Genomic DNA, 24,794 nt, shown 5'->3' on the forward strand with positions numbered 1-24,794 from the left:
TGTACTCTCTCCATCAGTTTCATAATACCTCAGTTCAGAGCACCTTCTGTGCTGGACAAGCCACATGAGCATCTGTGTTTTCTTTGAACATCTTCACCTTTCTCCTCATTTTGATAAGGCCGAGGAAGGGGAGCAGTCGGATCACGACGTAAACATTTGGCACTGCGAGTGGCCGCAGTTCTCACTGTGGCTCAACTTTGTAAATTTGGGGTAGTTCCTGGTGAAATTGAGCTTTGCAACTTCTTGGGTAGGTGTATATTTCCTGACCCACTTTGGAGGACAGTTGAAGGCTGAGTCTGTTTTGGAGATTGTGAAATGAGACTGTAAATGACTAGTTTAAAAAACAAGGTTGGTGAGGCTGAACCTTAAGCAGAAAATTGCCACACTCTGGTACCTCCTTTCCACCCCTGATTGTGTGTGGATAGGAACTTAAATTCAGGGAATAGGTTTACTGACACAGATTAGCTGGGCTACTCTAGAAAGGAATTCCTCTCTTTACCCAGTAAATAGACAGTTCTCTTTTTAGTGTTAATTTTTGTGAACTATCTGAACAAGGCCACCTTTCCTTTAGGTGTCAGACCTCCTCTGTTAAATGGATCACTGCCATCTGCTGACTTAAGAGAAATCTCTCTGAGACAGAAGGACCTGAAACAAGTGGTTCTCCACTCTGGAATCACTTTAGAATCACTTAGGGAGCTTTTAAAGGATCCCAGTGCCGGGGTCACCATTCCAGATATTCCACAGTTGCTCTACTGTGGCACCGGGACATTGATGTTTTAAAACCATTCCTCAGGTGATTCTAGCATCTGACCAGATTGAGACCTGAGAGGACTTCTGATGGAAGATCCAACGGCATGGGAGCAGTTCTGTTTTTTTCCAGCAGTAGCCCTGTTGCCTTCCACTGCGGCACTTGCTCCGAGGGCGGAGCGGCGCAGCTGTGCAGCTGTGCTGGGATGGCGGTGCGGAGGGAGCAGCCTGTCCCGTGCCGGCTTACCCGCCTGCCCGCTTCCATCCGCCCCCACTGCTCGTGTCGTGGATGACCAAAATAATGGAATTGAGCCCAGATTTGCCAGCTGGTCATTTTTACTTTAATCCCTGAGCCTTTTCCTTTCTGTGGCCCATGAGGGAGCAGGTCCACAGGCAGGTACTTTTATCGTTCCAGAGGGAGGAAGACAGCTAGCTTTGAAATTCTTGAGTCATCAGAGTGATCTTTGGTTAGATAACAAGCGCTTGCTGTGTACAAGAAACATGTCACGTAAAGGGGTAATACTCGTTACCTCTTCAAGCACCTAATTCTTATTAGTGCTGTGGGTTCTGCACACCAATGTGTAGAAATGGCTTCTCTGTTGCCCAAATTTACTTTTAAACACAAATAGCTGTTTTGTTTAGGGGAATTAGGGCCTCTTTTTATTCTTCTCCTTTTTTTTTTTCTTTCCCTTTTTAGATAGCCCAGATTGCATCAAAGCCTTCAGCTATAGTTATTCATAAAGGGAGAATTCTATGAACTCTGGAGAACATGGCCTGGGAGTTTGATAAAACTGTTATGTTTTAGTTTTGTAGATTGAGCAGCATCAGGCATATATTTAAGCAAGGGAAGCCCCTCTCAAGTGCTTTTTATAGTTTAGTGTTAATTTTCTATCCAGAGGTTGTTTTAATTTCCCACAAAGCCGTGGGTTAGCAGGTAAGTCCTTACTGTCTCCAGTTTATGAATAAAAAAATTTAAGACTCGAAGAGGTTGAGTGACCTGGCTTAAGTGATAGAGCTGGGCCTTTGAATGTAAATTCCTTCAGTATACTGAGCTTTGGGTAGTGCTTTTGCTGGGATTAGAACACCCTATAAATGTGACTAATGGCATCTCAAGGTTCTGTTTGTCCTAGCTATTGTAGTTTGAATCCTTTGTTTGCATTTGTGTGTGCTTGCTTGCATGCCTGTGTGTGTGTAAATCCATTAATATTAAGCATCTTGCCATTTGCTTCTGCGGAATGCAGTTGATAGCTGGAAATGTACATTTGACGTAGTCAAGAGAGTGTCATCTTTTATTAACAGTTGTGATTTTTGTCCTGCCAAGGAGCCTACTTTCACTTTTAGTCTATTGTAAGTGTAGCTATTCAAGTACCGTATTTTATTGTCGGCAAAGTATTTTTCTCAGCCTGTATTGTTTGCTTAGAATGACAGTGTTGAAAGCTTAATACATTCAGTTTCAGAAGATGAAATTTTTCTGGGGTGGTTTGCAGGTTGTTTTTATTCATCCAACAAGTGATGGAGTGCCTACTGTGTGTCAGGGGCAGTTCACCTTTTCTTCCATCTTAACGAAATCTAGAATAAAAATAAAACTGCACATAGGTTAAGGGAGAAAGAGTCTATGTCCATTTAGCTTTGGCTATGTCTTTTTCATGCCAGTTTGGCTGCTGAGCTTTAGTGATTTCTTGACTTTGGGAGAGTGTTTCCCTAGTCACTTGATATGCCCAGGGTGGGAAATGCTTTCTTTGCTCCCCGGAAATCTCTCATGGAGAGGTGCTTGTGGCTGCTGGGAATTTTGAAAAGATCCACAAATGGAGCTGCCTGGGTTGTGTGCTCTGTGTCATTCCACCCTGTTGTTTTCTCTCTTCCCTTTAACTCCCTTCTCCCCGGCCCCTCCTCAAGCAGAGCCTCTCTTTGCTTCTTGGTTCCTATATGCCAGAGAGATTGTTAATTTTACCTGAATGTAATGAAAGCAGTCAGGGTTGAAGATCTCAAATGCAGGAAAGTGGTTTTTGTACTCAGGAGCGGCTTCCCTCGTGTGTTAGTGCAGCACATTTATCTCCATCCCCGACGAACTTCTACGGAGATGGATTGTAACCATTAAAGAGGGGGGAAAAGGAAGGGAAGAACCTCTGTGTTCTGAAGATGGTTGCAGTAGATGCTTCACTGGAAATTTGAAGCATAAAGTGTATGTTAGGACATTACACAAAGTCTTCTTACTTAAAGCAGAGGACTGAAGAGAGGGAAAGGAAAGCACTCCTTCCATTTTAAGGGATATAAGCATTTGACTCCTCACCTCCATGGAGGTAAACAAAGCTTTTCTTTTTGGTTGATATCAGGGTTTTTTTCAAGTCTCAGGGGAGGAGACAAGGGTTGTTCTGTCCTTTGTTTATCTTGTTGAGCTAACCCTGGAGTCTTTGGTGGAATGTCTTGAGATTGCGTGCTCTCAGCTGTCTGTAGCGCTGTGGCCGTTGTACATGCTTGTTCTCACTGAGGAAGCCCATGGCATGGTTTCCTTCCTCTTTTGTTTTTTTGTCTTGTCTTGTTTCTTTTGTAGACAAGGGCATTCTATAGTAATTCTCTTGTAGAAACCTCCATGCCTCAAATCCTGTCACACAGAACAGGTTGTGAATAATAAGCATTCTGTGAAGACTTGATCAGTTGTCTGGGAAATAGGATTCGTATCTTCTCTCTATAGGAGATATCAACCCAAATCTGTCAGCTCACCCTTCATCCTTGCTGGCAGAGCCCCAGTTTCATTTAGGTGTTCACTTTCCATGTGGACTCGAGTTCAAGGGATACATCTTGATTAGTCTAAGCCGATCGTGATAAGTCCACTTTTCCTGCTGGTTAAAGGTTCAGGTCTGGCCACCTGAACATTGGGAAATCTCGTGTGGATGTTTCTGGAAAAAGTGTCCTTGTATCCGAAGAGAGAAGAAAAGTGTAACTATTGTCTCTGGTGGTTGTCTGTATGTGGTGCTTTGTGAGTGGTGGCTGCAGCGGTCTCTGAACCAGGAGCTGGCCTCGGGGCAAACCTGCATGCGGGGACAGAACAGCTGAAGGAAAATAGAAAGATAGGATCTTTGATGATCTTGTTCAGCTGCTGAATTGACCTAGACTCACTCATCCTGTCTCAGGACTTCTTGTTATGTGTGAGGAAAACCATTTTTTTTTTAAAAAAAAATAAACTTTAGAGGGAGCACTCTAGCAGGGAAGAGGATTGGGGGGTTGGGGGAGAGAGAAAGAGAGAGAGAGAGAGAATTGACCTAGACTCACTCATCCTGTCTCAGGACTTCTTGTTATGTGTGAGGAAAACCATTTTTTTTAAAAAAAAAATAAACTTTAGAGGGAGCACTCTAGCAGGGAAGAGGATTGGGGGGTTGGGGGAGAGAGAAAGAGAGAGAGAGAGATCGAGTCTTAAGCAGGCTCCATGCTCAGCACAGAGCTTGACTCAGGGCTCCATCCCATAACCCTGGGATCATGATCTGAGCTGAAATAAAGAGTTAGATGCTCAACCAACTGCACCACCCAGGCGCCCTACCAATTCTTATTTAAGGTATTTTGGTTGCGTTTTTTTTTTTCCCCTACAGTCCAGTGTATTCTAATGGATATGCTGCCTTCCTTATTCACAGGGTGGTTGGAGATAAAATCAGAAAATTGTTGAAAATACTTTTGCATGTGTGTTATGCTCCTGGTTAGCGTAACTATTGTCATTAACACAACATTGTGCACTGTTTAGTGTTCTTGTACTTTGCTCCTGAATCACTTTTTCTGGCACTTTTCTCTATGGCAGGGGGACAGGCCATTAGGATTAAAAACAGCTTCTTAAGAGGTTGTTTGGGACTTTCCCAGCATCCTTTCTATAACAATTCACATGATAAATAACTCTTAAAAGTTAGTATGAGGCAAAAATTCCTGATAAACTCATGTTTCTTATTGTTGGAAAGTGACAAATAAAATAACCCAATATATTTTCCCTTTGTTCTTGCTTTGCTAAGAGCTCCAATCCAACTTTGATGCTAATGGTACTCCATGTAAAATTCCAAGTGAATCTTGTAATTTTTGCTATTTGTTTTTTTTTATCTTGGTTATTTTAACAAGTCAGTAATCTGTACTACAGCTTTATTGCAAGTAGCTAACCACCTTTGGTTTCACTATTATGGAGGAAACATTTCTAATTAGTTTAAAGGAGTGTCCCAGATACCTTGTAATGGGTCATATTTGTTTGATTAGTTATTCATCCATTCATTACACATTCATTGAGCCCTTACTAAATGCCAGCCAGGTACTTGAATATTCTTCTTTGGTTTTGGTGTAGGGCACAAGAAAAGAAAGCACTGGGAACTTGGAATTATGTATTAATGGAGCACTTAAATTGGGGGAAAGTCATTTTTCATTGCTGGTCCTGAGGAGAGTTTTGAAGCTGACTTAAAAGTATTGATGTGAGGAATGCTCTCCTTTTCCCATCTCCGAACTAAGTGTGATTCCTTCAGAGGCTGAGAGTCAGAAAACCTTTATTAATAGTGAAAGGACAGAAAAGGCAGATTTTCTAGACATCACAGTACTGTAAGAAGTATTCAATCAGGGAGATTTTGGGGTCCATAAATACTTTATTTATATAGTATGATTCTCAACTTTCCTCAGCCAAGAAAAGGGAAAAAAAAGTTTTGGAATCTTTTTCGTTCTTTTGCAATTTGCTTCTTTTGAAAGTTTTTTTCCCTTCTAAAGGAATGTAAAAATGGTCTCCTTGAATAGTGTAATTACAGTTAGGGAACAAGGTTTGTTCTGTGAGTTTTATGCTCTGATGGAGGTGTTGGAACATCATCACTGGAAGTGAGATGCTGAACCCCAGGATTACTTCATCCTGAAGATTCCAAAATCTGAACAGTAACAAGGAGCGACCAGTTTCAACAGCTTCTTGATTGGCATCTTGTAGTTGCCAGTCATGGTCAAGAAGCACCTGCTGTTTCTGGCATAGATAATTTGGTCTTTCCAGAGGAAAAGAGACTCTGGAAAGATCCACGTTCCTCTTGGTTTTTGTGCATCAATCTGAGCCTTCCTCAAAGCCATGGCTTACTTTCCCTTAGGCCAGGAGCCTGCTGTCCTGTCAGGAATGTGGGTATTCTTTTCTTCCTTTTTTTCTTTGTTTGAGTCCTATGACAGTGTTGTGCCTTCTTGTTGGGCATCAGATGGATCCCAGGTGGCTCACCTTTAACGAGAACCTGCACTAAGTGGCAGGGAGAAAATAGAACCATACATATTGATGATGAAAAATCTCAGGAGGCTTCCATTGTACCCTAAATCTTCTCTCGTAAAGGTGTTGAGAAAGTGAGGTATAGAATTTGAAAGTAAAAATCCTTATATCACCTTACTCTGTAATTGAAAGGTGCTTAGCTTTGGCCCTTGACATGATTTAAATGGTGATAGATTTAAGTGATGTTTTGTGACTGTCTTAATTTTCAGGGTTTCAGCTCATTTGCTAGGTTGGTTCAGCAGCCCTAAACAGCAATAGTATTTTGTATGACATTTTCAAAAGATTGAGTCAGTGGTAGTAGTCCCTAAGGTAGCCATTGTGCTAAAATCCTTAGAAGAGCCTCTAGGTGCTGAAATCTGTATCTTCCTTTCTTTTCCAGAAGTCGTGTTGGTAGAGATTGTGAGATTTGGAACTGGATTTAACTTATGTTGCATTTTAAACCTTTCTTTGGTTTTCTCCATTTTTAATAACAACAATATTTTCTTCCTCTGGTAATCTACTGAAAAGTGTAGGTGACAGTACGCATCAACTGATTGGTGGTTTTAAATATGGGAATGGTAAGTGTGTTATACTCCACAGTAATTACACTAAAAAATTTATTCCGCAAAAGATTATATCCACACTCATAAAGTAGAATCATCTGGAAATTTAAAAAAAAAAAAAGTCATGTATGGGTCCCATCCCAGACTGATTGAATCTGAACCTCTGGGGAATAAATCCATGTGTAATTTCAAGTTTCTTAAGGGATGCTAAATGGCAGGTAGGTGGAGAATCACTGCTCTGGGCCCCTGGGTAGAGGAACAGGAGAGCTCTGTTAAGTTCTTTATAATTGGTTTTACCAACTGCTTTGCCTTATTCTCATTGTTGAACAAATACCCGTATTGTGCCCTGTTAAAGCCCTAGTTCACCCTTCTCTTCAGGCTGGCTAGCGTTATCCTGTTGTAGTTCACCTGCACTGGACTTAGGAAAACAGGGCAGCAGACTGTCATCCACGTGTATACAATGAAAGGCCTTTAGTTCTTACGATTGAAATTGTTTTAAAGTGAGGTTTAATTACCTTTCTATACCCCAGTTTGGGCTTCTGTTTTAGGTGGGGTGCCCTAGTTTTCTTTCTTTACCTGAATAAAAGAATAGTCAGGGATGTTTCCAAAGCTTTTTGAGCCAGCCCTTCATGCTGGAGGGAGGGTTAGGAAAGAGCCAGGCTCCCTCCCTCATTTCCAACAGAATGAGTATTGTTGAATCACTTGATCCTGGCTCTGTGAAATAATACACGAGAGGAATTTCTGCTTTATGACTTTAATCTGATAAACTCGACTTGCTGTGACGTGTTAGATTCTCTGTGTGTTCCTCTGTTCCCGCCAGCATAATCCCAGCCTTATGTGTAGCAGCTAGCATGCAAGGCCCACAACTCAAACCCAGCCTTGATGCAGACTTCAAACAAGAACAACTTTTTTTTAAAAAAATATTTTTATTTATTTCTAGGAGAGAGAGAGAGAGAGTGCGAGAGAGCGAGAGAGCGAGTGAGCAGGAGAGGGTCAGAGAGAGAGGGAGACACAGACTCTGAAATAGGCTCCAGGCTCTGAGCTGGCAGTCAGCACAGAGCCCGACGCGGGGCTCGAACCACGAGATCATGACCTAAGCGAAAGTCGGACGCTTAACCAGCTAAGCCACCCAGGCGCCCCAAACAAGAACTACTTTATAGAAAGCTCTGTGATAAGGTGAGGCACTTAAACATTACCATTGCCAGGCTCCTAAAAGGAACAGGAAGAAGTGGTACATCCGGAGAATCACATAAAATTTCCATGGGCTTGAAGCAACCAATCACTATGACCCAATAAAACAAAACCAGTTTAACTCTTGCTTTTCTTAAACATTTTTTCCTGTTATCATCTGTGTTATACTCCCACTTTTCCTTTTCTCTCCCTTACTTACTTTTCCCATTCATATCTTCCCCTGTTTTCTTCTCTACTCCATACATGTCTTCCCTGCTTCTTCATTTTTCTTCTCCTCTGTGTTCTGTCACTTCTCACTGTTGGAGAGCCAGGAATCTTGTGTAAAACACCAAACATTGGGGTGTTTATCCAAAGTGAACCTTGGATCCTTGGATGGTTTCCTTTTTGTTCATTTTCAGTCTCCCTAATTTCTAGGACCGCAGAGAGCACCTGTGGCATAGAACTCATCCAGAATGGTCAGGAACAAGGGAAAGGGCATGGAAATAAATCCTTTCTAAAAGAGATTTACAATATTATTTTTATTTGTTTTTAAGAGACTGGAAAAATTTGGTTTAAAGATAAAATGTGAACTTCAGTTAGAAAGATTCTTTAAGTTCTAAACAGAGAAATGGAAACAAAGGTATATTTATATGTGTATGTGGGGACAAGCTTCTGCATACACATATTTATTTCTACATGTACACATAGAATAATGCTAAAGCATTGTTAACTATCTATACAGGTAATTTTTTGATACAGACAAATTACCTGTATATATGCAGGTAAACAAGAAACAACAATGTGGCATTTTTTCTTCCAGTTCTATTGAGAAATAATTGACCTACCCCACTGTAGGAGTTTAAGGGATACAGCATGTTGTTTGATTTACATTTATTGTGAAATGATTTGCATGGCAGGTTAACCCATCCAAAGCCCAGGACATGGGAGGTGCTGCTATGAAGATGACAGAATCCACGGCACATCTGTGACAGTTGTCCTTTTCCACATTCCTGGCAAATAACATAAATGGAGCTCAGAACTCTGATCTTCTGATTTTTCTTAACCTACTACTCCAGAGTGTATTGGCCACGAGGCAAAGATGAATCCTCATCCCTGTTAGTGGAAGCTTAGAGGGATTTTTGGTGAGGAGAAAATGTTATAGAACTAAATCCTGTCTCTTGAGATAGCTCTTTTGATTCAGGGTTGAAGATTTGTGCCCAGGGGAACCCACCAACCCCCAAACCGCCATAGCTATTGCAGCCTTTCCCTTTCTCTTTATTGCCTGTTAACCCAGGCATGTGACAAGAGCAAGATTTCTAGAGATCGCTGTGGAGGAAGAAAGCTTTCAGTGAGTTTGAGAAGGTCTCAGGACTGATTTGGGGTGAATAGCACTTGTCATTCAAGAGTTTCAGTGCAGGTTACTGGTTTTTTGGGGAAGTCGTTATTTGGACAAACACGTTTCCTAGAATCATGTAGGATGCTTAAGGTGTTGGATGCTGTATATAGCACCCCAGAGGTGAGGGTGCTTATCAGCTCAGGTGCACAGGTGACAGTCTCATCATTGGGAAGAAGGTGAAGAGATCCGGCAGTACCAGAGGGGGGCACTTTGAGCAGCAGCCACTTCGTCCTAGAACAAATTACCTCCTGGCCAAGATTTATTGACCTGCCTGATGGAAGGACTCAGCACAAGACACCATTTGTCTGTTTCTTCAGTTGACCATCAGAAAGCCCTAAATAATTGTATCAGTAGGAAATGTCAAAGTGATGACCTGGCCTGGGTTCAAAGGACTATACATTTTTATATATCTATCCCTTGCTCTTCTTTGACTTGAACATTTCAGACAAAACTATTATTTTCTTTTATGTAGTATAATCAGTTCGTATGCATGCTGGCTGAGAAGGCATGCACCGAGTTACAGTTCCATGGGGGTGCCAGTGTCACATCTCTGTTGAATAGGAATCACCTCCTGCCTTGTGTGTTTCCAGAGACAACTGTCTACATGTCAGGTGTGGCTAAGTTTACAGAAAATAGTACCTGGACATGAACAAAATATAGAACAGTCTTATATTTATGTAGTGAAGTTACTGCATTCTAGGCAATTTATGTACATTGAATTATTTAAATTGGCTTTTGGGACATTCATTGTAAAGGTAATCTGTGGTAAATCCTTTTGTGATTTTTACCCCTCTATTTTGCATCCCGATTTGAAAGCCCAGAATTTAATCTGTTTGGATAAAATGTATTCTTGTATGGTTAAATCACTCCAGTTTATACCTACTGGGGAGTAAATTACCAGACTAAGCTCCTTTGGGGCGGTGTGCGACAAACGGCCTTGCCATAGGTACTCAGGAAACCTACATTCACTTTTGCACAAATGAACTCTGTTTTAATCACTCCAGATACCCGTGATCTGCGAAAAAGAATTGAAAAATTCAACAGTAACTATTGTGGCATTCACTTCAGTGCTCAAAAGAAATATTGAGCACGATGGTGTGCCTGGCACAAAGATGGGGAACAGTTTTAGTATGATACCCACACTCTCCACTTTGAGCTCACTGTAGTGGGGAAAATAGGTGAGAAAAACTGATGATTGGTGTGTAGAAAATGTTAGGTGTCACTGCTCTTGTGAGTGTGGTAACTGCTCTATTAGGGGACCCTGTTAGATATGCCTGTAAGAGACCCTGACTGTGGTTGGGATTGTTAAGAAAGGCTTGATGAAATAGAGACCATGCAGGGTCAGCATGTGGCCTGGGTTGATGGCTAGGAGGACTACAGAGCTCAGTTTCTCCATCTGAAAATGGGGATATTAATAATCCAGGCCCCCAGAGTTGTTATGAGGATTCCATGAGACTAATGCACACAGTGTGGTGGTCCTGGTAATGGAGAAGCTGTCAGTAATGATAGCTATCCATGTTACCAGTCCTTTGTTCCTTACAAAGGACTTTACCCTTGGAAGAGAGTGGCACTTTCCTCTATTTTGCAGATGTTCAGAGAGGTTAATTTGCCCAAGGTTATCCCCCTAGAACTTGGTAGGGCCAGCCTTTGAATCTAGATGTCTCTTTCCTGGTTACCTTTTGTTCTCTTTATGCTGCTCTGGAGGCCCAAGATGATTCCAGCTGCTTCCTGCTCCATTATCCCCCTAAGTGCCCCACTGAGAGGAGTCTGCAATTGCCTGCCCCTCCTCTCCCTGCCTTCTGGTCGTGCCATGAGTCACTGCTGAGCCATTTGTGTCAGAGAGGGAAATGGGGGCTTGCTATCGCATGTAGCAATTTGCTGTGTGTTCTTGCTTATTTGCTGAGGACACCAGCAGAGAAGTGTTCATCAAGAGGCATCATGTTTGTTAAGGGACCACATGGTGTATTTTAAAAGCTCTTAGCTCTCTCTGGCATCATCGATTGTGCTTTAACATAAGAAATAAAGTGACACTGAGCCTTTTATTAATACTACACATGTTTTCCATTTAACTTTGACTGGTTAAATCTGGCATAAAATGGAAACTTGCAAACCAGCCTCCCTGGGATGTAGCTTCTCTTATGCTATTTATGCTGGGAATCTTTATTGAACAGGGGACTCAGATGGTCTCTGCCTATGGCTAGGGCCCTGGAATAAATTTTCTGTTTTCCTCTACTCTCTTGGTGGCATGAGTTGCCTTGTTTGATGAATCTTGTGGACGTGGGCAAATACTGAAATGGGAGCTGGTATTTGACAACTGGACAGGATATATATATATATATATATGTGTGTGTGTGTGTGTATATATATATATATGTGTGTGTGTATATATATATGTGTGTGTATATATATATGTGTGTATATATATATATGTGTGTATATATATATGTGTGTATATATATATGTGTATATATATATATGTGTGTGTGTATATATATATATATGTGTATATATATATATGTGTGTATATATATATGTGTGTGTGTATATATATATATGTGTGTGTATATATGCTCCTATATTCTGATTCTGCTTTTGTATTTGGTATGTTTGACAAAACTGAGTGACCAATATTTGGTGTTTACCTGAAGTTTATGAACTTGGAGTTCTGAATTTGGATGATTCTTAGAAATCATGTACTTATTTTACAGATGAAAAAAGGTCTCAAAGGGTGATGGTGATAGTGATAGCGGCCATAACACTAATACTTTAGAAGCCGGTCACTTTCCAAGGTGCTTTGTATATATGGTATTTGATCATTACAATGACTTTATGAGATAAGCAGTATTATCATCTGCGTTTTATGGATGAGGGAACTGAGGCATAGAGAGGTTCAGTCATTTGCCCAAGTCACATGGTTGGCAGGTGATGGAACTGGAATTTGTACCCAAGCTAGGAGGAGGGGCAGCCTTTTATTCAGCCCTTCCTGTGGCTTCTGAGAAAACCATATGGAGCATAACTTTAAAACTCTGGCTTTAGGAGTGACTAGGTGGCTCAGTCAGTCAAGTGACTCTTGATTTTGACTCAGATCATGATCTCTCAGTCCTGGGATCGAACTCTGCATTAGGCTCCATGCTGAGTCTGGAGCCTGCTTGGGAATTCTCTCTCTCCTTCTCTGCCCCTCCCCTGTCTGTATGTCCTCTCTCTCAAAAAACAAAACAAATCAACAAGCAAACCCCCCAAACCTCTGGTTTTAGCGTCCTGAACTTCATATGGGTCACAATGAAAATCATAGCTGGGAATGGATATCTCTGGTCAGATCTGTCCCATTATCTCTACTTCTGTACCGACTTGGCCAAATCCCGAAGCTTCTATAGCTGTTAGAGTAGGTTTGCAGGGTTGTTGGGGGTAATCAGAATCAGGTATGTCCTGGAAAAAATCCTTCCTGAGAATCTAAAGTGGGGCATCGACCCCCTTGCCTGCTGAAAATCTTTGGGCGGGAGTCCTCACTGTGATCTGCATATTTACTGGACAGCGAATTGCTGACTTTCACTGCCTGTCTCTTTGCTTGGATGTTGTATAGTGCCCCAGGGTCATCATTCTGCACATTACTTTTGTTGTAATTACCTGATTTGGCTCTGTTTCACTCGCTAGACTGTGACCCACTCTTATCTCTGTGCCTGTAATGTGGAGCACTGTTTAACAGCAGCTCAGTAAATGTTGGTTGAATTTTTTTGAATTGCTCTTTAGGCTTCCAGATTGTAGATGTAGATTAGGGGTCAAAAAGGTTGACTATGACTTTACCCATGAACATCTTCTATACCAGAACCTTATTTCCATCTATCACCAAGAAATGGAATAAAGCTGGTTTAGTTGGGATTCTAGTTTGGCTAAACAAAACAGAGCAAAATAAAATAAAATAATTCTGAAGCTCGTATCCCGTTTGACAGTTACAAAACAAACAAATGAACAAACACACAAAGATTTAATTTTTAGACCTTTCCTCCCCCAGATTAAACATTTTCTTCCATTGTAAAGATAGCTGGGGGAGAATCGAAGTATGGATGTATTCCGGAACATTGGGCCCCAAGCCAGAAGAGTCCCTTCAGGGTCTCTGAGGTTTCTTCCTTATTGGCTCACTAGTGACCTTGGTTTTGGAGGTGGAGGAAGTGGAGCTGGAGAGTAAAGTATACGAGGCCCAGGAGCGTGGTGAAGATAAAGCGGGAATGAGAGTAGGAATCCAGGCCAGTGGTCCTGAATGTGAGCCCAGAGTGCACCAGTGGCTTCAGCACCGTTTAGGAATTTGTTAGAAGTGCACATTCTCTGCTGAATCAGAAACTCTGTGGGAGGGGGCCCAGTAATAGGTGTTTTTGAAAACCCCTAGCCCCCTAAACCTTTTCTTCTGCCAAGTCAAATCTTCCTGATTGTTGCTAGTTTTTAGATGATCCCTATAATATCTTTGGTTATGTGCCCATTTTATTTTTAATTTTTGTTTTTTTTTAATGTTTTTTATTTATTTCTGCGAGAGAGACAGCATGAGCAGGGGAGGGTCAGAGAGAGAGGGAGACACAGAATCTGAAACAGGCTCCAGGCTCTGAGCTAGCTGTCAGCACAGAACCTGACAGCACGGCTCGAACCACGAACTGTGAGATCATGACCTGAGCTAAAGTCAGATGCTTAACCAACTGAGCCACCCAGGTGCCCAAATGTGCCCATTTTAAAAGAGGATTGTTGAGGAAACATGAAGGAACTTCCTTATATTCCAAAAGCATTCCCCAGACTTACATTGCTTGTGTTATTAGTGTCTTTTGCTTTTGTTCAGATTAAACTCTGAAAGAAAATTAAGATTCTCATCAAGCCTCGAGTTTATTAATAGCTGTTTCATTTGTTCGTGCTAATGTAAAATGTCTGATATCTGTAGAGGAAGTGCTTCATAAACAAGTACACTTAAGTGTTCCACTAGGAGAAGCATTGTGAAGCCCACAGGATGCTAAGATTAAGCAAATAAGTATAGTTTTGTGAGCCCTCCTTAGTGTAAATGAGTGTGGTGGTTAAGAACACAGCTTGAAGGGGCTTCCATTGGTCAGAGTTCAGACAATTTAGCCATTAAGAAGAATGATTGCAAATGAATGTAAAACAATGAATGAATAAAGACCCATGGGTCCAGTGATCAGGGCCAGAAAAGTGGAAGGGCGGGGAGGGAGAGAGAGGGAGAAAAACTCTCTCCATCATTGGGAATGACAATAATGTCAACTCCTTATTCTAAAAATTGTAGATTAAGGGAAAAAAATTAAATATTCACCCTGCCCTTTCATGAGAAACTGTAGTCCTTCTATGACTGATAAGGGAAAACACTGGTTTGCAAAATGATACTAGCAAATAAAATATAGAAGGAGACAAAGAATTTGCAACCTGTAGCAAAATGATTCAGGCAAGGGTTGTCAGTGGAAGGCAAAAATCATTAGGTAAAAGGATGTGAAGAACACAGGGATCTTAGTGTTGATGCATACTCCACATATCATTTGCAAAGGGAAAGTGTGCCTTTACATGGTGGTCACCGCCTTATCTAAGTTGTCAAACTTGACTTCGCAAGTGGTAGGATGGCCTATCAGCACACGCCTCCTGATGTTACGTAAAGTGGAGTACGTGGCATTACCATAGAGTAGTTTTGCCAAAAATTTTTACCTTGGTTCTAATCAGGTTTACAGAAAACACAAGGGATAGAGAGACAAATTAATCTACACTAGGGGCAAATAATCAGATAAATCCAAAAGGTGGGTCATTCTCAAGATAATTTGTCTCAAGAAAATCTGATCTCTTCAAAAAAATCATTGTCATGAAAAAAATTGCTAGTGGGCCACCAGTGGATTATAAGACACTGGTGAAGCAACCAAATGCAGGGCATAAATCCTGATTGGATTTGGATTGAAAGTTATGACTTCTATGAAAGATAGTTGGGGGCAGTTGTGGAGATCTGAATATGGCCTGGATATCAGATTATGTTAGGAACTTGTTGTTAATGTCTTAGGTGTGAAAATGGTATTTGGGTTGTGTTACAAGAATGCCTTTATTCTTAGGAGATGCTTATTAAATTTTCAGCATGAAATTGTCAAGATACCTGCAAATCACTTTCAGATAGTTCCATAAGAAATAAAAGTTGAGTATGTAGTGTAAGCAAATTTGGCAAAATGTTAAGAAGTTAGAAACTAAATAGTAGTCGTAGGAGTTTTTGGTTCATATTTGAAATATGTTTGAAAATTTTCTCAACAACAAAAAAGGCAGCTTGGATTCAGATTGACTGTGTCAAGGCATAGTCTTGGGTTAAGTCTCTTATTTAATGCTTCTCAGGGTCCATGTCTGTAAGTTGGATGTAATAATAATACCACAAAGTATTGTTGAAGTTAGTAAGTGATCAAATTAAGTATATAAAACATGTTGCTGTAGTACGGCATATAAGTGCCTTATACCAACTAAATGCTGAATAAAGAGTAGTATTGGTGATGATGGTGGTGACTCTAAGAATCAGTATCTCAGTTTAATGTTCCTGGTTTGGCAAAAAGAACAGAGGGTCCTATTTGAGGATAACTTGACTCATGAAAGGTGTGGATTACCAAAAAATTTTGCATGCAGTTCCTGAGATTTCTAGTTCACCTCTGCATTCCTGTTTGAGAATGCCTTATGTAAAATTTCTTATCTAGAAATCTAGGTGGTGTTCAAGAGTACCTTATCTAGAAATCTGTTGATATCTCAGTATTATGCTTTGATTTGGAGAAAAATTCAGTGGATTTAAAAGAAAGACTTATAAGTAAGTGAATGAAATGCTGGTCTGAGAGCATTGGCTTTTGTAACCAAGTGTAGCCAGATGAACATGTCTCAATTAATTTGGTTGTCTTCAGAAAAGACATCTTGGAACACTATGCATGTATTGAACCTATCATTGTTTAAAAGATCCTCCTTAAGAATTTGCTTCAGAGTCTTAAAGTGAGTTTATTTTTAGAAACATCCCAAGTTTTCTCTAGTTTATACTGATATTGTTAAGTGGGTGATTAAAATGGATTATTCATTTTTGAGCAGAGAGATGTATGACAAGGAAGTGGTGGGATGCTTTTTGCCCCTCTTTGTGACCCATGACACTGTTGGAAATTTCAAAGGAAGAATTTTGAAAGTAGTTCAGTTTGTTCAAACTGTATGTTTCCAACTCCTAAATCATTGTCAGTAAGAGTGAGTATCCCTTATTTTACCTGCTTGGGTGTGTTGGGTGTATTTTCACTGAGACTGTACCTTTAGTGAGTGCCCCAAAGGTTAAATGTTCGAGTTTATAGAACTGTGGACTTGTTTCAGATGTTTTGTGTTAAAAGTGCAGTGGTAGCATTGCCAAAAACTGATAAATGGCAGTAAATCCCTAATAGTTGGCCTTCTGTTGGAGTACATGGCCCTCTGTTGGAGCTGCCTGTCTCTGCTCAGGGTTTCAGAGAGGTATAAAACTTCACTGGCAGCTGGGCATAGTGGCCAGGTTTACTCAGAGCTGGACTCCAGAGTGGGGTGGAGGCACAACTAGTGTTGCTGTGTGTGTAGGATGGTAATGGAAGCTGTACCGTTTGGAGACTGGTATGATGTCCAGGAAGAGTCTGGGCAGAGGGCTGCTTTTGGACCCGTGGTCACTGCATTTGGTACCCTCAAACTCAGTGATAGGTGACTCTGGGCTCTCTGCACTAAACCAAGATTGTGATTCACTGGTAGGTTACAGGCTTGGAATGGTTATTCTGAATGACATTTTTGGACTTCATGTCTTCCAATGGAGCTGTTAAGAGGTGGTCAATAAATATCTCCTGGATCAATGAATAAAGGAGTGTTAGATGAAAATATTAAAGAGTGAACCACATAAATTAGTCTTCTCCAGTCATAAGTCAAATGGAGGGGCATCCTTCAGTAGTGGTGAGTAGTGAGAATTTGGGGAAGGATTGCTTGTTTATAGAGCAGAGTTCTTAAGAACAGCTGTATATAAGAGGTCAAAGCTGAGGAAGTCAGTTGGGGAAGATAAATAATCCCACAGGGGCAGGAAACATGTGTGTTGTTCAACAGCAGTTACTTGATGTGCTGCCTCATTGGTGCACAGTAGATATTCATTGAATAAGTGAAAATGTTGAATAGGTGAATAAACGAATAAGTGGGGATGATGACACCCATGGCAAAGCAGCCTGTAGTGTTTGCCAGCTGACCCAGTGGCAGAGTAACAGGTGGAATGTTACTGGCCTTAGAGGCCGGTTTCAAAGAGGTTTCATTTCTCAGTGAAAGAACCTTGTGAGGGCTTATTAGTTCAAATGGTACCAGTTTGTGCAGCGGAACTGCAAAGTAAGCATGCGTGTGTGTCCATTTTAGAGATGAGGAAACAGATTCAGAGATTTCAAGTAATTTACATACAATTTTCACAACCAAAAAGATCATAAGATCTCAACCTGGGTCTTTGAACTCTTGAATACAATTTTCCTTCTTAGGTCAGCAATGAATGCTAGAGATGGTTTAGCTTTGGAAATGGTTTATTAAATTGTATCTTTGTTTCATATTAAAGTGATTAGTTATTAAACACAAAGAGATAAATAAATCAGGAAAAATTCACGTATCGGCCAGTCCCTTTTGCTCTACTTGTTCTGCTAGTCATCATTTGGCCGATTGAATAGTGAGGAGGATAAAGCTAAAGGAGTAGAATAATTTGTGATCTCCTCCCCCCTCAACAACAGCAGCAAAAAACTCCTCCATTCTACTTAATGGGCTGCAGTTATTAGAAAGAACTAGAAATCCCAGTTAATCTTAATGTAGGTTAGTTTTTTAGGAAAGGGGGTATTTCAAATTAAATTAGCCCTTCCTTTGCATTGTATTGCTGGAGACAGTTTTCATTTTGCCCACCCAGCCCTTAAGTGACTATTGCTATAAAGGAAACCAATGTTATTACTGAAAACTGAATGAAAGAAAGTAGACAGACACACACAAACAAACCCAAAATGTGTCTGAGGAGGATGTGGTCTTAGAGCTTTCAGTCATTCATTGAGGCATTTGGCAGAGACGGGTTATGCAGATAAAACTGTCATGGTTCTCAGAAGTCAAGACAGCAGAGAGGAAACATGACAGACACTGGAAAGAGACCCTCTCTGAGATGATGAGTAATATATATTTTATACTCCTATTAATATTTCATTGGAGAGAAGGTCAAAATCTACATTTAAATGGAAATATTTAAAAAGCAGAAGCATAATATTTGACTAAGTGAAACACTCAGGGTTTCTCAAGAACACAAGCTGTACCCCTGGGACTTCAGCCTTCCGGATCTGTTGTTTGTTAGAGCATGCTGGGATGTTCGAATTGCTTTAGTCTTGCGGGTAGATCTTAGCCCTGGAATTTGGGAATCTTACTTCCCCCACTCCTCTTTCATTTGACCCTGAATTATGTTATGTATTACATAACATGATGACCTGTGCACATGGCCTTAGTCAGTCCTATGAAGTTATTTAAGTCTCTAGAAACTCTTTTTGCCCACCCTGTGAAACAGATTCAGTAGGACTGTGGAAATGGGCACAAACAGGATGCTTCCAGTTGTAGGTAATGGGAATCCTAACTAACAATGTGTCTTGACAAAGAGTCAGGAACAGAAGGCCCCAGGATTGATTCAGACTCAAAAATCCAAGCTCTGTTCATCTTTTCATTTCCCTTTGCCATTGATAGTGTGTTAGATTGACCTTTAGGCCTATGACCTCATGGTTATGACTGCCATAGTTCCAAGAATAATGTCTTTACAGCATTCAAAACAAGAAGGAAGGATGCAGTAGCAAAAGAATCTTCTTGGTACACGTTCCTCTGTTACCAGGGAGGAAGAGTTCCCCAAAAGCCTGCACGAAGATTTGTCATTACATCTCATTGACCAGACTTGGGTCCCATTACCAGCATATCCTCCCTGTCTCCAGTTACTGGTAAAGAGAGCATCAGCATGACTATAATTTGCTTGGTATCTCGAGGCTGGCCACATTGCCTCCCTCTGAAACTCAAGGCTCTGTCATTAGCAAAGAAGAAGAGGGAATGGGTGTTGTCTGCCACACTGATATCTCATGTGAGCTTTTGAGCGTGAAGTCAAAGTATACACAAGCCTGATTGCCCTGGATGTTTACTGCATTCTTAGTTTGTAAGTGACCGCAATGGCATGAATCAGAAACAGTCTGGAAAAGGAAAACTGATTATTTTGGTTTATTCCTAGAGAAATCACAGGAGGGAGGAGTGTCTACAAAAGAAGGGAGGGTCCAGTTCTTTAACGTCATGCTGGTGATAGGGCGCCTGGGTGGCTCTGTCGGTTAAGCCTTCGATATCAGCTCAGGTCACGATCTCACCGTTCATGGGTTCGGGCTCCGCGTCGGGCTCTGTCCTGACAGTTTGGAGCCTGCTTCAGATTCCCAGATTCTGTGTCTCCCTCTCTCTCTTTGCCCCTCCCCTGTTTGTGTTCTCTCTCTCTCTTTCTCTCTCTCTGTCTGTCTCTCTGTCTCTGTCTTTCTTTGTGTGTCTCAAAAGTGGATAAGCATAGGGGCGCCTGAGTGGCTCAGTTGGTTAAGTGTCCGACTTTGGCTCAGGTCATGATCTCATGCTTCGTGGGTTCGAGCCCCGCGTTGGCTCTGTGCTGACAGCTAGCTCAGAGCCTAGAGCTTGTTTCAGATTCCGTGTCTCCCTCTCTGTCTGACCTTCCCCTGCTCATGCGCTTGCTCGTGCTCTCTCTCTCTCTCTCAGAAATAAGTTAAAAAAAAAAAAAGTGGATAAGCATAAAAAACCTTTTTTAAAGTCATGCTGGTGAACTAGCACCACAAAGGGAGCACTGGTGCTGATCCTGGACGGAACTGGAGGTGAGCTGAGGTTGTCCTTTGCTCCCAGATTCTTCTTTTGTATTTCTTCTTCTCCATTTTCCACCAGTCCAGTCACAGGCAGGCTGCTGATGTAATTGATACACCTACTGGGGTTCATGAAGCCTGGTTGTGGTTGTATTCTGACACTGGGTGTGGATGGTTGGGTTCTGGGCAGGCACTTGAGAAAAAATAAATGACATCAGTTCCTGTTTTTAAGTGTCCTGTGATGAGGAGCTTCACTGGTTTGGGTCCCTCTTGCCTCTTGACAGACTGAGGGTTTAGACCAAATGACCACTTCTGTCCCTTCTCACTCTCGTTTTGTGATCTCTTTCAAGGTTGTTTCGGATTATTTTTTTGCCAGTGGCTTCTGTCAAAAACGTGCGTATGTTCTGTTTCTAGCCATACTGTTACTCACGCAGCTTGCCACGGTCAGTCAGGTGAGGCCTGAGAGTGCAGAGACAAGAGATGGTTGATCTCTCCGTGATTATTCTGGTACATGCTACTCTCCATGCAAGCCAACATCTCATTAGCCTTTTTGGCAGTCTCATTACTCTGTGGCTTTTATTGGTTTTGCAGTCAGCTGAAATTTCTAAGAATGGTATTTGGAAGGTGACTTTGCAGAGACTTGGAGTGTTGGACTTCTCTTGTTATTTTTTTTCCTTGATTTTGTACCTGGCAGTGGGCTCTGAATCTGTGATATTGATAATAAGTATTAACATCTTTTGAACCCTCAGTGTATACCAAATACTTTGTTAAGCACTTTCCAGGCATTATTTCATTTGATCTCCATACTGGTTTTCTGATCCAGGGTTCCTTTATTCCCATTTTACAGGTGAGGAAACAATATTGGGGCTAAGTAATTTGAACAACACGGTATGCTTAGAGAGTGGTTTAGGCAAGTCTAAAATCTAGGCAGTTGGGCTGTAGAGCTCAAGTTCTTAATCTTGCAGTGAAATTTAAAGTGGTTTTGTGTTTCTCTCACTGCCCCCCTTCTCTTGTCTAGTCCTTGTATAGTTGCTTTGAAATATTATTATCTGTCTTATTCACATTGGCTTATTAGAACATACTCTGTAGAGATGAAAAAATTATAACATACCAGAGCCTTAGAACAAGGGTTCATTTGGGGGCGCCTGGGTCAGTTAAGCATCCGACTTCGGTTCAGGTCATGATCTCATGGTTCCTGGGTTAGAGCCCCACGTCGGGCGGACTCCGTGCTGACAGCCAGCTCGGAGTCTGGAGCCTCTCTTCGGGTTCTGTATCTCCCTCTCTCTCTGACCCTCCCCTGCTCGCTCACACTCTCTTCCTCTCTCCCTTCCTCCCTCCCTTTTTCTCTCTCTCTGTCAAAAATAAATAAAACATTAAAAAAAAAAAAGAACAAGGGTTCATTTGTTCATGTGTTCGTTCATTGATTCATTCTTTAATTCAATGACTGAGTCCCTGAGGTGTCAGACTGAGTGTTGTGGGGCCAGAGAGGAACGAGACCTGGTGTCCTGCCTGTGAGGAGTTCACAGTGTTGTGTGGTAAAAGCAGGTTCCATCATTCTTTGTGGGTCACCGGCGAAGACTGCCCTTCATTGTATGTGTGGTGAGTTCAGAGCATAGCATCCGCTCCGCCTCACCAAAGCCTCTAAAGCAGGACTCCTCTTTGAGCCTCAGTACCAGTACATCTCTGGGGGTCTGTATGGCCTTCTTCAATCTGTCCCAAGTCAGTGACCTACTTTTCCCTTCCCTCGGATTGATTGGTTGTTCAAAAGGCTGGTGCCCTTAGGAGTAGAGACCTCTGAACTTACTTTGATACAAAAGAATAAAAGACTAGAATCCGCCTTTGCTGGGGTCATACTTTGTGAAGGGGGCAAGGGTGGAAAACTGAGCAAAAGACACTTCAGTGTGAGAGCAAGGAGGGAGCCACAAATGAAGGATGAGGACAGAGAAGGGGAAGCTGGCGGGCTCCAGGCGTGCCAAGGCCTGACTCAGCACCTCGTCTCTAGTGTCTAAAAACAGCCCTGCTCCTGCCCCGTTCCTCCCCAAGTACCATGTAATCGTCTTCCCAGTTCCTTCCCTCCGTTTCCTCCAAGGACCTTTCTCCTCCTCCCATATTTATTTTGGGGAATAGAAGTGGGGAAGGGAGATAGAAGCATCTGATTCCACATGGAGACAAACTGAGGCACAGTATCTTTTCTTATAAGCCTGTAGGGACTGTAAGCCACAGGTTCCCTCACAGGGATGGGCTCCTGCCCCCTCTCTCACCACCCACGGTTGGGTCTTTTTACCTGAGAATGGCAGCCTCCCATCCCAGGGAAGCAGCTCCTTCCAACAGAAGGGAAGCCGATTGCAGTCTGTACTGCATTGCCCCTACCCGTAACCCCATTAAGGGGTTGTAAATAGTACTATAATGATGTCTCAGTCATTTGTTTTGATGTATCCGAGCTTTTAATAAATCAGCCACAGCTTGCTTAATAGGAATATGAGAGCAGAGTGCGTTGCTGCCAGCAGCTGCTAGTAAATTATAAAGCATTCATCTGTTTTACAAGGGAATTAAATGTTTGTTCTCTTTTAAGGGCTTGTGACTAAACAAGGGCAAGGAGGGGGTGTGCAGAGGCTTGCCTGCCGCCTGTGCCCTCTCAAGTGTAGTAACAGTCACAGTTACCTAGGGGAGACACCTGTAACCAGAGCCATGTGAATTACAGTGCCCCCAGGTAAACCCTGTCATTATCGGTCGCTACTCCATGTGCATCTGCAAAGCAATATTTATTGGATTACATTTTTCTTCCACTTCAAAGGATTCTGTGAAATACAGTCCCATTTCCCCCACCTCCTGCCTTTTATCTTAAGACTGTCTAGGGAAGGAGCATTAGATAAACCATATATCCAGCATGACTGACGTTCAATTGTCTGCAAAATTGAGTTAGCCTATTTTATTTGACTTTTATGTTTACATTTGAAGTGGACCTTTTTCTCCTCTTTTCAACACCATTGGCTTTGTTTATCAAATAATTGTGAGGGGGAGGCATCAGAATCAGTGCCTTTGCTCTCAGGGATCTAGGTAACCAGCATTCCAGAACTGTTTGTGACTTTCGACAAGTTGTGTAGGCCACTAGAATCTGTTGCATTGTTTTTGTTATTTAAAAATTTTGAAATAATTACAAGTTCACAAGAAGTTGCAAAGATGGTATAGAGAGATCCAGGGAGGGCACCCTTCACCTAGTACAGTGCGTGTGAATAGTTTTATGTCCTTCTGTGCATGTGTGGATTTGGGTGATTACTACCGTAGTCAAGATACAGAACTGTTCAGGGCACTGAGGTGACTTGGTCGGTTAAGCATCCGACTTTTGATTTCCACTCAGGTCATGATCTCACAGTCCATGGGTTTGAGTTCTTTTTTTTAAAACATTTTTTTTTTAATGTTTTATTTATTTCTAGGAGAGAGAGAGAGAGAGACAGCATGAGCAGGGGAGGGTCAGAGAGAGAGGGAGTCACAGACTGAAACAGGCTCCAGGCTCTGAGCTGGCAGTCAGCACAGAGCCCGATGCGGGGCTCGAACCCATGAACTGCGGGATCATGACCTAAGCGAAAGTCGGACGCTTAACCAACTAAGCCACCCAGGTGCCCCCCATGGGTTCGAGTTCTGCACTGGGCTCTGTGCTGACAGCAGGGAGCCTGCGTGGGATTTTCTGTCTCCCTCTCTCTCTGCCCCTCTCCTGCTCGTGTGCTCTCTCTCTCTTTCAAAAAAAATTTTTTTTAAAGATATTGAACTCTTCTATCATCATAAAATTCTCCCTAGTGATACTCCTTTATAGTACCTTCATCCTTCCCACACCCTTATCCTCTCTGAAGGATAAATCCATTTTCCAGTTCTATAATTTTGTTATTTCAGAAATGTTAGCTGAATGGAATCATGCAGTATGTGACCTTTTGAGATTATTTCCCCTTTTGCTCAGCATAATGACCTTGAGATCCATCCAAGTTGTTACTTATACCGACCATAGTTAATGCTTTTTTATTGCTTAGTTCATGATATAGATATACCATAGTTGGTTCAATCATTCACTTATGAGGGACATTTTGATTGTTTCCAGTTTGGGGCTGTTATATATAAAGCTGCTAAGAATCGTTACTTACAGATTTTTGAGTGGACATCAGTTTTTGTTTCTCTGTGATAAGTGCCTAGAATTGTAGTTGCCAAGTCATATGGTAAGTGTATGTTTACTTAAAAAGAAAATATGCCCAACTTTTTCACAGTGACTGTACCATTGTTCATTCCCACCAGCAGTGTATGAGACAATTAGTTTATCAGCATCCTTCTTATAGATCTTCTCTATTTCTCTATCAAGTCGAGGGAGTTTTTGTCTTTAGTTTTCATAAATGTGTTTTGAATTTTGTAAAATGCTTTTCTGCATCAATTTGTATGTTAATGTGATTCTTTTTTGTTTGCCTGAATTTTTTAACCTGCTGGTATGATGGATTTTAGCAATTGATTTTTAGATATTGAACTAGCCTTGCATCTCAGGAATAAACCCTACTTTCTTTTTTTTTTTTATTTTTTTTTATTTTTTTATTTTTTTATTTTTTTAAATTTTTTTTTACAAATACTTTATTGTCAAATTAGTTTCTACATAACACTCAGTGCTCATCCCCAAAGTGCCCTCCTCCATGCCCATACCCCCCTCCCCCCCACATCCATCAGTCCTCAGTTTTTGTCAGCATTCAAGAGTCTCTCATGGTTTGCCTCTCTCCCTTTCCCCCACCATTTCCGCCCTTCTTCTCCCCCTTGTTCCTCCGTCAAGTTCCTCCTAATCCTCCTATACGTGCAAACATATG

General features: G+C 41.6%; 1 protein-coding gene across 1 annotated transcript in view; it reads left to right on the plus strand.

Annotated features, from left to right (window-relative positions):
• The window catches only part of LOC120247336 (autism susceptibility gene 2 protein-like), a 315,017-nt gene that overhangs the window by 207,798 nt on the left and 82,425 nt on the right, over positions 1–24,794 (plus strand). The window lies entirely within an intron of this gene.

Source organism: Hyaena hyaena, unplaced genomic scaffold, assembly GCF_003009895.1.
Source record: "Hyaena hyaena isolate Hyena2069 unplaced genomic scaffold, ASM300989v1 scaffold_513, whole genome shotgun sequence".
Lineage (NCBI taxonomy): Eukaryota > Metazoa > Chordata > Mammalia > Carnivora > Hyaenidae > Hyaena > Hyaena hyaena.